This window comes from Bombina bombina, chromosome 2, assembly GCF_027579735.1.
Source record: "Bombina bombina isolate aBomBom1 chromosome 2, aBomBom1.pri, whole genome shotgun sequence".
Lineage (NCBI taxonomy): Eukaryota > Metazoa > Chordata > Amphibia > Anura > Bombinatoridae > Bombina > Bombina bombina.
The window spans coordinates 751996078-752010432 of NC_069500.1; positions in this window are offsets into that span (position 1 = coordinate 751996078).

Consider the following 14355-nt stretch of genomic DNA (forward strand, 5'->3'; position numbering starts at 1 on the left):
TTTTAGTTATTCGTGAGATAACAATATTATCTGACATATATTGTGTTCTATTTATCAGATCTGAGTGAAAGACAAAAGGAGCTGGCAAAACCCAAATTAGTAAACGAACACTATAGGGAGAACAGGTGAGTTTTCCACCAATAACATTTAAGAAGATGTTTAGGGATGTTGGTGCATGAATGCTACAAGAACCTGTAGGGCAGGTTTGTCCAATCTAACGCTGGGTACCAGTAAATTATATATGGCCTGTTGAATCACCATATTGAATACTCAAAATAATATTATAAACCTCTTCACACTTAAATTATATACCAGCACACATCAAAAAAGAATTGCACTCTGAAAGCAATTCAAGTAGAACACAAAAGATACAAAAAATGGATGTGGCGCTAGAAAGCTGGGTATATTAGGGGGAGTAGTCGACAACGAAAATAAAATTACTTAATATATGTACATAACCCTATATAAAATAGAATAAGCTGATAAAAAAATCTATAAACTGATATGATAATTTATTTGAAATAGAAATCAATGGTAGTAAAAAATGGTACTTTACTGTCAAAAATAAATTAGATATATTTAATCAATAGACACAATGAATATATATACATACATAAAAGACAATTCAATAAACCACCGGTGGTTGAAATAAAAAAAAAAAACACTCAAAGACAGAAAAATAAGTCTAAAAGTTAATATAGCGGATACAAAATGTATAAAATGTGTATAAAAAGCAAAGTGAACAATGACTCAAAAGGTCTTGTCACAGTAATTGTGTCAATCACTTCAGGAGGGAATGGATAAAAAGGCCAGGAAAATGTCCGTGGTAAAAGGCAGTTTGCTATTCAGTTGAGTTCAAAACCAAATATATCAGGTTGATGACAGTTTATATATTGTTATTAAAGTTCCAATTCGATTCACACTTCTTTACCTTAAACTTGCAGACCATACATCCCGAGGGACTTTCTTTCAAAGTCCCGACCGGGAACGAGAATCACCTGGTTAGGCGTCCGGGTCTTGCTCGTAGCGGTCTTTTCCTCCTTGATCGGTAAGAGACCTTTGGCATGTGACGTAATAGAAACCGTCACGTGGTCATGATCACCCAATCAGCTGAGGGGTTTCCCAATGCGGGAAATTCGAAAACACAGAGCGCTCTGGTATACCAACGGGTGTCTTTAGTTTAGCAGAAATCCAAGTTTATAGAAACATCTACGCGTTTCAGCCCTTCAAAGGCTTTTATCAAGATGTTTGATCCGGGTCCTTAACTGCCTATTTATAGCCTTATCCATTTCCTGTTAACCTGGCATAATCAATTAGTTAATCAAAACATCGCTAATGGCTTAAAAAGTATCGATAAGGGCTTAAAAAAAGGTTCATTTAAAAATATTTAAAAATATATATATATATTATGATAACATCATAAATTGACGTAAAATAGTAAATATTTAATAAGCAATCTAAAAAACTTTAATAATTCATACAATAAAAAGACAGTAAAGAATTGCGTTAAAGTGTATATAATACTAGGATAATTTTTGGATATTTAACTAGCAGATTACCTTATTTATAAGGACAAGTGTCTCATTTGATAATGGACATTAAATATATTTCTTATAATATTGATCAATTCATTTCAAGTTTGAGAGCACCAAAAAAATGCAATTAATGTATTCTAAAATTAATGTGAAAACATATATTAAAGGTACATTAAAAACCAAGATAATTTAAGCTCCCTAAAAGTGACCAAGTACAATGAATTCATATATATATCAATATTAAAAAAAGACAATATCTTATTCTAAAAAGAAATAAATGTTCATGCAAGTGCAAATTTAATACTCATTCTATAACTAACTTTTAATGTAAAAATGGGTTTAGCTCTAGTTCCACATTTAACCCTTCAGGTACTAGTGAGCCACAATTATAAATTAATTCTGCCTCATTAATTTAATCAGCCAATCGGATTGAAGTTCAATCTGATTGGCTGATTGGATCAGCCAGTAGAATTGACCTTGCATTCTATTGGCTGATCCAATCAGCCAATTGGATTGAACTTCAATACGATTGGCTGATTAAATCAGCCAATTGGATTTTTCCTACCTTAATTCCGATTGGCTGATAGAATCCTATCAGCCAATCAGAATTCGAGGGACACCATCTTGGATGACGTCATTTAAAGGAACCGTCATTCGTCGTTAGTCCGTCATGATGGAAGGATGCTCCGTGCCAGATGTCTTCAAGATGGAGCTGCTCCTCGTCGGATGGAAGAAGATAGAAGATGCCGCTTGGATAAAGCCTTCTGCCGGTCCGGTTGTCCTCTTCTGCCCGGATAAGATGAAGACTTCTGCCGGTCTGGATGTCCTCTTCTGCCCCAACGGATGAAGACTTCTGCCTGGATCGGATGACCACTTGTGCCCGGCTGGGTGAAGACGGCTCAAGGTAGGGTGATCTTCAATGGGGTAGTGTTAGGTTTTATTAAGGCGGGATTGGGTGGGTTTTAGAGTAGGGTTGTGTGGGTGGTGGGTTGTAAAGTTGGGGGGGTATTGTCTTTTTTTTTTAAAGGTAAAAGAGGTGATTACTTTGGGGCAATGCCCTGCAAAAAGCCCTTTTAAGGGCTATTTGTAATTTAGTATAGGGTAGGGCATTTTATTATTTTGGGGGGCTTTTTTATTTTATTAGGGGGCTTAGATTAAGTGTAATTAGTTTAAACTTCATGTAATTTTTTTTATTTTCTGTAATTTAGTGTTTGGTTTTTTTTGTACTATAGTTTATTTAATTTAATTGTATTTCATTTTAGCTAATTGTAATTAATTAATTTAATTTATTTATTGATAGTGTAGTGTTAGGTGTATTTGTAACTTAGGTTAGGATTTATTTTACAGGTAATTTTATAATTATTTTAACTAGGTAGCTATTAAATAGTTATTAACTATTTAATAACTAGTGTACCTAGTTAAAATAAATACAAAGTTGCCTGTAAAATAAAAATAAATCCTAAAATAGCTACAATGTAATTATTAATTATATTGTAGCTATCTTAGGGTTTATTTTATAGGTAAGTATTTAGTTTTAAATAGGAATACTTTAATTAATAATAGTAATATTATTTAGATTGATTTAAATAATAATTAAGTTAGGGTGGTGTTAGGGTTAGACTTAGGTTTAGGGGTTAATAACTTTATTATAGTGGTGGCGACGTTGGCGGCGGCAGATTAGGGCTTAATAGATTTAATAGGCTATGTGGGCTACGGCGGTTAGGGGTTAATACTAGGATAGGTTTATTGCAGTGTGGGCTATGGCGGTTTAGGGGTTAATACACTTTATTAGTTATTGCGGTGGGGGATTGCGGTTGACAGGTAGATAGACATTGTGCATGTGTTAGGTGTTAGGGTTTTTTTGCAGGCATTTTAGGAAGTTACGGTGCTCCCATACTCAGCGCAAGGCCTGCTACGGCTGCTTTATATGGCGGGGTGGAAATGGAGTAAGATTTCTCCATTTTCGCCATGTACGGCCTTGCGCTGGATATTGGATACCGACTTATGACGCGGTCCCATGTTAGCCTATGGGAGTAAAAATTGCGAGCGACGGATGCAGCGCTGTATATAGGATCCCGAAAACACGCAGAAACCGGCATCGCCGGCTTTTGCGGGCGACGCTGCATATCGGATCAGGCCCCAGTATGTCTGTCCCGGGACAGCTAAGGGAGTGAGCTTACGTGCACACTCATCTTATTTCCCTATTCAGTTTAAGGAAGTTTACTATGAAATCTCATGAGAGTAAAGTGAAATCTAATGAGATCACAGTAAAAGAGTTCATGACCTCAGCACTGCTGATGCTGATTGGCTGCTGTTCATTTCTTCATTTTTTTTATTTATTTTTTTACCTGCAGCTGAGCAACAGCTGAAGTATATCTTTTTACACAGAACTTACTCTGGTGAGCTGAGGAGATTGTGAGGTAGAATATCTTCCTATTTTACATAGAGATGCTCAGGTGATATTTTCCTGTCAGCTTTTTACAGTTATACTGCATCAGTTTCAAGTGATTTAGCATATGAGTATTATATTAAAAGTTACCTTGTTTGGTTGTTAGAACCAATAGTGCAGGAGATAAAGTGCAGCCCAGAAACAAGATAAAGCTGCCTTTTTCAGAGTTGCAGGAAAGCTGGAACCAGTAGTCAGGAATATTTAGCAGAACAGGGGGGTAGTCAGAATACACACCAGGATCAGGAACCAAAATGAACAATGGGAACCAGATGATGAAGCAGAGAGAATAGGCAAACAGATAATCAAAGAAACAGTTCCAAGAATTAGCAACCAGGTAATTCGTCCATGATAGGCAACTAAGTAGAGTTATTGGCAAGTAACAAAGGCCAAGGTCAAACCAAGATAGACAAAACAGGATCAGAAACACTAGAGACTTTATTATTGAATACCCAAGCATAGAAAGATGCATTAATATGCCTTTTAAAACTTCCTGTGCAACATTTGGTGCTAATTGTACCATAAGACTTCTTTTGATGTTTACATACCAAATATCTTTAGCGCACCTCCCACAGTCAGATCCATAATTAATGCTAACTTGGTCATCCACAGCACAAACTTTACCCACTGGCCTCCACAGTAGCACTAGCCTCAGACCTCTCTTCGGATACCAGAACACCACTAATGCACCTACAGCATTAACTGTGTAAACCCCAGACCTCTTCCTATAGCAACTCCTAGGATGCGGAGGTGGACCAACATAGCCCCCTCTTAAAGTTTAACATCAGGGTATTTGTCAGGTGAGAAGCATGGATTTTAGTCACAGGAACATTCTTCCAGGGCATACTGCTTTCACTTAATTAAATGCAACCCCTATATAAGTCCAAAATGTTCTCAACTTCAAATTCTTCTAAACCTTCTGCAGAAACAACCGTAGGAGGAGGAGAATGATGTTGTGGAAATGTATTGGAAACAGATCAATTGAGAATTATGGAAAACTGGATGGGGTAGATTTATTAATGGTTAAGCGGACAAGATTCGCTACAGCGAATCATGTCCGCTCGACCTCGCTAAATGCCGACAGCATACGCTGTTGGCATTTATCATTGTACAAGCATTTCTAGTGAAATGCTTGTGCAATGCTGCCCCCTGCTCACTAGCGGCCAATTGGTCGCTAGCAGGGGCCGTCAATCATCCCGACCGTATCGGGATGATTTCAGTCCGCCACCTGAAAGGTGGCAGGGAAGTTAAGGAGCAACGGTCTTATGAAGAACAAGACCAGCAGGAGCTGAAGTAGAATATTTTATCCAGCACAGGTATCACACAACAAAACAAACTGACGGACTTCTTTAGCCAAATAAGGCCATCAGAAAGTCTTAAAAGTTACTTCAGCAGTCTTCTTAATACCTCCATGGCCAGATGAGAGAGAGAATCATGATGAGATTACAAAACATCCAGATGAATCTCAAGAGGAAGAAAAATCTTATCCTTGTAGAATAACAAACCATCCTAAGCAGTCAATGGCACAGAATAAGCACTGCAAGACTTAATTGTATCAATTAAAGATTGATGGGTAGCAAGAAAATGTCCTTTTTTTTTGCAAAATAATATCAGGCTGTACAGAAGGGAATAACACATTATCTGGAATCCTGGAAAATAATCTGCCCTCTTATTTTTTTACCTGAATGATATGTGATGGCAAATTAAAACCATGTAAAAAAGAAAACCCAGTGAACCTGCCTGTGATGAAGTCTCTTAATAGAATGAAGATATTCCATATTGAGATGATCAGTGAAGATTGTAATAGGATAAACAGTGCCTTCTAGCAAATGCCTCCACTCCTCCAAAGCACATTTAATGACAAGCAACTCTTGATTCCCAACATCATAAGCCTCCTCTGATAAAAACAGACATCTTGAATAGAAGGCTATCGGATATATCAAATATTTTGGTGCAAGACAACGAGATAAAATGGCTCCGATAACAAGGTTAGAAGCATCCCCCTCCAGAAAGCAGAAGTAAATGAAACCTGAAGCTTGTCAAAAGCCACTTGAGCTTCAGGTGTCCAAGGAAACTTGAATTGACTTAAGAAAAGGAGATTGAGAGGGGCACAGATCTCTTGCAAAAATCTCTAATAATGTATCTCTATAAAAACTGGCAAAACCAACAAAGCTCTGTACCACTTTCTTGTTGGTAGGAACTGACCATTCTAATATTGCAGACACTTTCTTGGGATATTTTATAATATGATTAGGAGATGAACTATAGCACAAGAACTCTACAGAAAAAAAGAAAATTTACATTTTCCTAACATTATACAAAGATGATTTATTTATAAAATAGAAGGAAATAGGAAAGTCATATAACATTTATGGTCTATCTGAATCATAAAAGACACATTTTGGGTTTGATGTCTCTTTATATTTACTGTGTGTGATATATTTCTGCTTTCTGTTATAATATTCCTGAAATGATATCCTACTCAGGCTCAGCTCTGTTCCTACACCCCAGAATTATTGTCCAAAGTCCATTTGGTTACTGGGCCAATCCCATGTACAATATTCCCTCACTGGACAAGTCTGTTGGCTGCTGTACTAAAACTCTCACTGTATCACTACATTACTCTATCATTACATTTTGTATGATTTCTTGCAGTCCTCTCTTCCATTCATGTACTCATACCTATAAGAGCTGTTTTACTACACCACCACCTAGCTCTGCTGTAATATTTACCAACCTGTAGAGGTCTTCACCTCTATGCTATGACATCATCTCCACTATTTGGGCCCCCTTTTTTCAAGCATTTTCTGCTTTGGAGGCCCATCGCCTGAAAAAAAAAGTTAAGACGCAAAGGTCGTAAGGTGGCAAATTGAAATCATCCCAATTGTGTTGATTGAAACCAGATCCTACTAGCAGCCAATTAACTGCCAGCAAGCAGGGGACAACCCTTAAGAAATGGAGCCCATAGTCTCTTACCTACATACACAACTATGGGCATCCAGAGAATTTTTTTTTCAAGAGGGGGAGACAACAACAAAATGACCCCCCTCCCAAAATTGTATGAGTGACAGCATCTGCAGCAGGAGAAGATATCTGGAGCTGCACACCATCTTAAAAATGGTAGCTCATTCGCATCAAAATATTGAAATAACCAGCAAAATTCCAGGAGGGGATTTTCCCCCTCTGCATCCCCCTCCAGATGCTTATTTATACGACAATGATCATATACTTGCATAATATCCTACATTCCTATATTCCCTCAAATCTGATCAGATCTATATGTCCTCTAACTGTGGTTCAACATTTTCACACCAGGGGGCACACTGGATTGAGAAAGTTTTTTTTATTATTATTAATCAATTAATTCTTTTATTTATTTCTATTTTTTACTTTAGTACATTTAAAAAGACAATCTAAAATGTGTTAATTTTTTTATTTTGTTTTGTGAAAAATGTAGTTCTTGTGGTCAAAAAACAAACAAATAAGCATTTTTTTCTATGCTTGCTGGTTTATCATCCAATGAGCTTCTACACTCCAGACCAGTTTTGCACAAGTAAATTTCACTTGTTTCATACAAAATCAATGTTCAAAAAGTGCTATTTTATACATTGGCTAGTTTTTTAGATTAATTTCCTTTTAAAAACTAAGCAATTCTTAAATAAAAAGATTAATTATCTACATACATGCCATAGTTTGTGTTTTAAAACTGTCATTCTCTGTATACCTGTTTGATAATCTGGTATACATGATCTACCACAGTTTTGTGTCTCTTGTATTTCTATTAGTAAATATTTGCTGCAAGAAGAGCAATATTTCTGTTATAATATGAAAGAACTGAAAAATTCCTTGCTTCTTCAGACATACAATATCATAACTCCGAACCTTGCGACATTGTCACAGGCTGAAAAGTCTACCCACTGTCCCTTCCTCCAATTTACACTGGAATCATTACCGCGATCCAGGGGCGTATTATGGTCTAGGCCAACAAGGCCGGTGCCTAGGGCAGCAGATTTGGGAGGGGCAGCACATCTGCCCTATCCTCTCTCTAAAAGCCAGCACACAATACAGTGAGCGATAAAGTGCAGGCTTTTAAAGAGAAGACAAGGCACATGTGCTGATTAAGGTTGCTCTTTACAGGCAATGCTCCTTTAAACCGTTTCTTCATTTAGAGCCCCTGACATTTCTGCAGTGGAAGTGTTCTTGGTGAGAAACTTGCCCAGGGATATGCTTACAAGGTGAGGCTGGAGGAGAAGACCTTGTGTCGATATGCTTCTTCCCCTTGTCAGCTGTGTTGGGTCTGCGAGCACAGTGCTTATTGCAGGTCTTAGTAACTAACAGACTGGATGCGTCTGTGCACTGCTTAGATCAGCTTATGATGTCTAATCATAAACTCTCAGTGCTAATGTATGTTAGCTACTAATAGCTAGCTGTCTCTGCATTCATGTGATGTCTAATCATAAACTCTCAGTGCTAATGTATGTTAGCTACTAATAGCTAGCTGTCTCTGCATTCATGTGATGTCTAATCATAAACTCTCAGTGCTAATGTATGTTAGCTACTAATAGCTAGCTGTCTCTGCATTCATATGATGTCTAATCATAAACTCTCAGTGCTAATTTATGTTAGCTACTAATAGCTAGCTGTCTCTGCATTCATATGATGTATAATCATAAACTCTCAGCGCTAATGTATGTTAGCTACTAATAGCTAGCTTTCTCTGCATTCATGTATGTTGTTGCATGTAAAGGGCGGTGATTTTTTCAAAGTGTATTCTTCTTTCCCTCCCTTCCTCTCTCCCTTATTTCTCTTTCTCCCTCCCATCCTCCCTTAACTCACTCCCTTCCTCAACTCCCTCCCTTCTTTCCCTCCCTACCTTCTTTCTCTCAACTCCCTCCCTTGCTCCCTTCTTTCAATCCTTTCTTTCCCTCCCCACTTTTCTCTTCTCTCTCTCTCCCTCCCTTTCTTCTTTCCCTTTTCTATCCTCCCCTTCTTTTCTCTCCCTTCTCTCAGGGAGAAAATGGTACGAGACAGGGGTGGAACTACCGGAGGTGCAAAGGTTCGAAACTGCAACCGCCCCCCGTGGGTGGGGGGCAGCTTCAGAAAAAAAAATCAACTTTTTTTTAAAAATTTAAATAAAAAACGTTGACCTGCCACTGTCTGCACTGATATCATGTGAGTGTGACATGATGCTTCACTAGTGTCTCTGACTACAGGGGTTAGTGTTTCTGTTTTACCCATCGGTGTTTATGTGTGTGTATGTATGTATGTGACTGTGTGTGTATTTATATTTATGCATGTATGTGTGTGTGTTTATGTTTGCGGAACCAGCAGATTACAGACCTTGTTACTACCACATGGGGGGGACAGGGGGTAAACAGTGTCACTATACAGTACCACTATATACAGTATGTGGGGGCTGGACCATGTCACAGACTACTGTGGTCACTATATAAAGTACTGGGGCTGGTAGGGTCAGACCAGCCATCTCACCGGCAGATTACACAATGTATCACTAACTAACTAAAAACAGTACTTGTGGGTTAAACAGTGCCACTATATACAGTAATAGGGGGTCAGACCATCTCATAGATTTTGGGCAAAGGGTACCCCCTTTTGCAGACATGTAATCTGATTCACAATTTTTTTTCTGTGTTAAATGTTAAAAAAAATAAGCTATGTATCAAATTCACATTTTTTGGGGGGGGAGTGGCCCTTTTTAGATTCTTGCACCTGGGCCCTGTGGTTTCTAGTTACGCCTCTGGTATGAGAGGCATGCAATTCAAACCATCTGTATGGAAGTGTTTTGCAAGCCCATTTTCTTTTGAATTGTTATGAGAAAAAAAAAACATTTTAAGGGGGGGGCAGCAGAATTTTGAGTGCCTAGGGCAGCACAATACCTATATACGCCACTGCCGCGATCTTAGAGCTGTGGTTAACTGTTTTCCGAAAATAAAAAGTGTCACAAAAACAGAATTTATGCTTACCTGATAAATTACTTTCTCCAACGGTGTGTCCGGTCCACGGTGTCATCCATTACTTGTGGGATATTCTCCTCCCCCACAGGGAAAGGCAAGGAGAGCACACAGCAAGAGCTGTCCATATAGTCCCTCCCCAGGCTCCGCCCCCCCCAGTCATTCGACCGACGGTTAGGAGAAAAAAAGGAGAAACTATAGTGTGCCGTGGTGACTGTAGTGTATAGAGAAAGAAATTCTTCAAACCTGATTAAAAAACCAGGGCGGGCCGTGGACCGGACACACCGTTGGAGAAAGTAATTTATCAGGTAAGCATAAATTCTGTTTTCTCCAACATTGGTGTGTCCGGTCCACGGTGTCATCCATTACTTGTGGGAACTAATACCAAAGCTTTAGGACACGGATGAAGGGAGGGAGCAAATCAGGTTACCTAAACAGAAGGCACCACGGCTTGCAAAACCTTTCTCCCAAAAATAGCCTCCGAAGAAGCAAAAGTATCAAATTTGTAGAATTTGGACAAAGTGTGCAGAGAAGACCAGGTCGCTGCCTTACATATCTGATCAACAGAAGCCTCGTTCTTGAAGGCCCATGTGGAAGCCACAGCCCTAGTAGAGTGAGCTGTGATTCGTTCAGGAGGCTGCCGTCCGGCAGTCTCGTAAGCCAATCGTATGATGCTTTTCAGCCAAAAGGAAAGAGAGGTAGCAGTAGCTTTTTTTGACCTCTCCTCTTGCCAGAATAAACTACAAACAGAGAAGACGTTTGTCTGAAATCCTTTGTTGCTTCTAAATAGAACCTTAAAGCACGGACTACATCTAAATTGTGTAACAAGCGTTCCTTCTTTGAAAACTGGATTCGGACACAAAGAAGGCACAACTATTTCCTGGTTAATATTCTTGTTGGAAACAATCTTTGGAAGGAAACCAGGTTTAGTACGCAAAACAACCTTATCTGAATGGAACACCAGATAGGGCGGATTACACTGCAGAGCAGATAATTCAGAAACTCTTCTAGCAGAAGAATAGCAACCAAAAACAGAACTTTCCAAGATAACAACTTGATATCTATGGAATGTAAGGGTTCAAACGGAACCCCTTGAAGAACTGAAAGAACCAAATTTAGACTCCAGGGAGGAGTCAAGGGTCTGTAAACAGGCTTGATCCTGACCAAAGCCTGAACAAAAGCTTGAACATCTGGCACAGCTGCCAGTCGTTTGTGTAACAAGACAGATAAAGCAGAAATCTGTCCTTTTAGAGAACTCGCTGATAATCCCTTATCCAAACCTTCTTGGAGAAAGGAAAGGATCCTAGGAATTTTAATCTTACTCCATGAGAATCCCTTGGATTCACACCAACAGATATATCTTTTCCATATTTTATGGTAATCTTTCTAGTCACAGGTTTTCTGGCTTGTACCAGAGTATCTATCACAGAATCCGAAAACCCACGCTTAGACAAAATCAAGCGTTCAATTTCCAAGCAGTCAGCTGGAGAGAAACTAGATTTGGATGTTCGAATGGACCTTGTACTAGAAGATCCTGTCTCAAAGGTAGCTTCCATGGTGGAGCCAATGACATATTCACCAGGTCTGCATACCAAGTCCTGCGTGGCCACGCAGGAGCTATCAAAATCACCGAGGCCTTCTCCTGTTTGATCCTGGCTACCAGCCTGGGAATGAGAAGGAAAGGTGGAAACGCATAAGCTAGGTTGAAAGTCCAAGGCGCCACTAATGCATCCACTAGAGTCGCCTTGGGATCCCTGGATCTGGACCCGTAGCAAGGAACCTTGAAGTTCTGACGAGACGCCATCAGATCCATGTCTGGAATGCCCCATAATTGGGTCAACTGGGCAAACACCTCCGGGTGGAGTTCCCACTCCCCCGGATGAAAGGTCTGACGACTCAGATAATCTGCCTCCCAGTTTTCCACTCCTGGGATGTGGATCGCAGACAGGTGGTAGGAGTGATCCTCCGCCCATTTGATGATCTTGGTCACCTCTCTCATCGCCAGGGAACTCCTTGTTCCCCCCTGATGGTTGAAGTAAGCAACAGTCGTCATGTTGTCTGATTGGAATCTTATGAATCTGGCCTTTGCTAGTTGAGGCCAAGCCCGAAGAGCATTGAATATCGCTCTCAGTTCCAGGATGTTTATCGGGAGAAGAGACTCTTCCCGAGACCATAGACCCTGAGCTTTCAGGGAATCCCAGACCGCGCCCCAGCCTAATAGACTGGCGTCGGTCGTGACAATGACCCACTCTGGTCTGCGGAAGCTCATTCCCTGGGACAGGTGATCCTGAGTCAGCCACCAACGGAGTGAGTCTCTGGTCTTCTGATCTACTTGAATCACTGGAGACAAGTCTGTATAATCCCCATTCCACTGTTTGAGCATGCACAGTTGTAATGGTCTTAGATGAATTCACGCAAAAGGAACTATGTCCATTGCTGCAACCATCAACCCTACTACTTCCATGCACTGAGCTATGGAAGGCCGTAGAACAGAGTGAAGAACTTGACAAGCGTTTAGAAGCTTTGACTCTCTGACATCTGTCAGGAAAATCTTCATTTCTAAAGAATCTATTATTGTTCCCAAGAAAGGGACTCTTGTTGACGGAGACGGGGAACTTTTTTCTATGTTCACCTACCACCCGTGAGATCTGAGAAAGGCTAGAACAATGTCTGTGTGAGCCTTTGTCTTTGAAAGAGACGACGCTTGAATTAGGATGTCGTCCAAGTAAGGTGCCACTGCAATGCCCCTGGGTCTTAGAACCGCTAGAAGGGACCCAAGCACCTTTGTGAAAATCCTTGGAGCAGTGGCTAGTCCGAATGGGAGAGCCACAATAGGTAATGTTTGTCCAGAAAGGCGAACCTTAGGAACTGATGATGATCTTTGTGGATAGGAATATGCAGATACGCATCCTTTAGATCCACGGTAGTCATAAATTCACCCTCCTGGATTGTAGGTAAAATCGTTCGAATAGTTTCCATTTTGAACGATGGCACTCTGAGAAATTTGTTTAGAATTTTTAAATCCAGAATTGGTCTGAAAGTTCCCTCTTTTTTTGGGAACTACAAACAGATTTGAGTAAAACCCCTGACCTTGTTCCACAGTTGGAACTGGGAGTATCACTCCCATCTTTAACAGGTCTTCTACACAATGCAAGAATGCCTGTCTCTTTACTTGGTTTGAAGATAAGTGAGACATGTGGAACCTTCCCCTTGGGGGTAGTTCCTTGAATTCTAGAAGATAACCCTGAGAGACTATTTCTAGTGCCCAGGGATCCTGAACATCTCTTGCCCAAGCCTGAGCAAAGAGAGAGAGTCTGCCCCCTACTAGATCCGGTTCCGGATCGGGGGCTACCTCTTCATGCTGTCTTGGTAGCAGCAGCAGGTTTCTTGGCCTGTTTACCCTTGTTCCAGCCTTGCATTGATTTCCAAGCTGGTTTAGTCTGGGAAGCGTTACCCTCTTGTCTAGAGGCTGCCGAGTTGGAAGCCGGTCCGTTCCTGAAATTGCGAAAGGAACGAAAATTGGACTTATTCTTAGCCTTGAAAGGTTTATCTTGTGGGAGGGCATGGCCCTTTCCCCCAGTGATGACTGAAATAATCTCTTTCAATTCTGGCCCAAAAGGGGTCTTACCTTTGAAAGGGGTATTAAGCAATTTTGTCTTGGAAGATACATCCGCCGACCAAGACTTTAGCCAGAGCGCTCTGCGCGCCACAATTGTAAACCCTGAATTTTTTGCCGCTAACCTCGCTAACTGCAAAGCGGCGTCTAAAATAAAGGAATTAGCTAACTTAAGTGCGTAAATTCTGTCCATGACTTCCTCATACGGAGTCTCCCTACTGAGCGACTTTTCCAGTTCCTCGAACCAGAACCACGCCGCTGTAGTGACAGGAATAATGCACGAAATAGGTTGAAGGAGGTAACCTTGCTGTACAAAAATCTTTTTAAGCAAACCCTCCAATTTTTTATCCATAGGATCTTTGAAAGCACAATTGTCCTCAATAGGAATGGTCGTGCGCTTGGCTAGAGTAGAAAACTCCCCCTCGACCTTAGGGACTGTTTGCCATGTGTCCTTCCTGGGGTCGACCATAGGGAACAATTTCTTAAATATAGGAGGAGGGACAAAAGGTATGCCTGGCTTCTCCCACTCCTTATTCACTATGTCCGCCACCCGTTTAGGTATCGGAAAAGCATCAGGGTGCACCGGGACCTCAAGGAACTGTCCATCTTGCACAATTTTTCTGGGTTGACCAGATTGTCATAATCATCCAGAGTAGATAGCACCTCCTTAAGTAATGCGCGGAGATGCTCTAATTTAAATTTAAATGTCACAACATCAGGTTCTGCCTGCTGAGAAATTCTTCCTGTATCAGAAATTTCCCCATCTGACAAACCCTCCCTCACTGC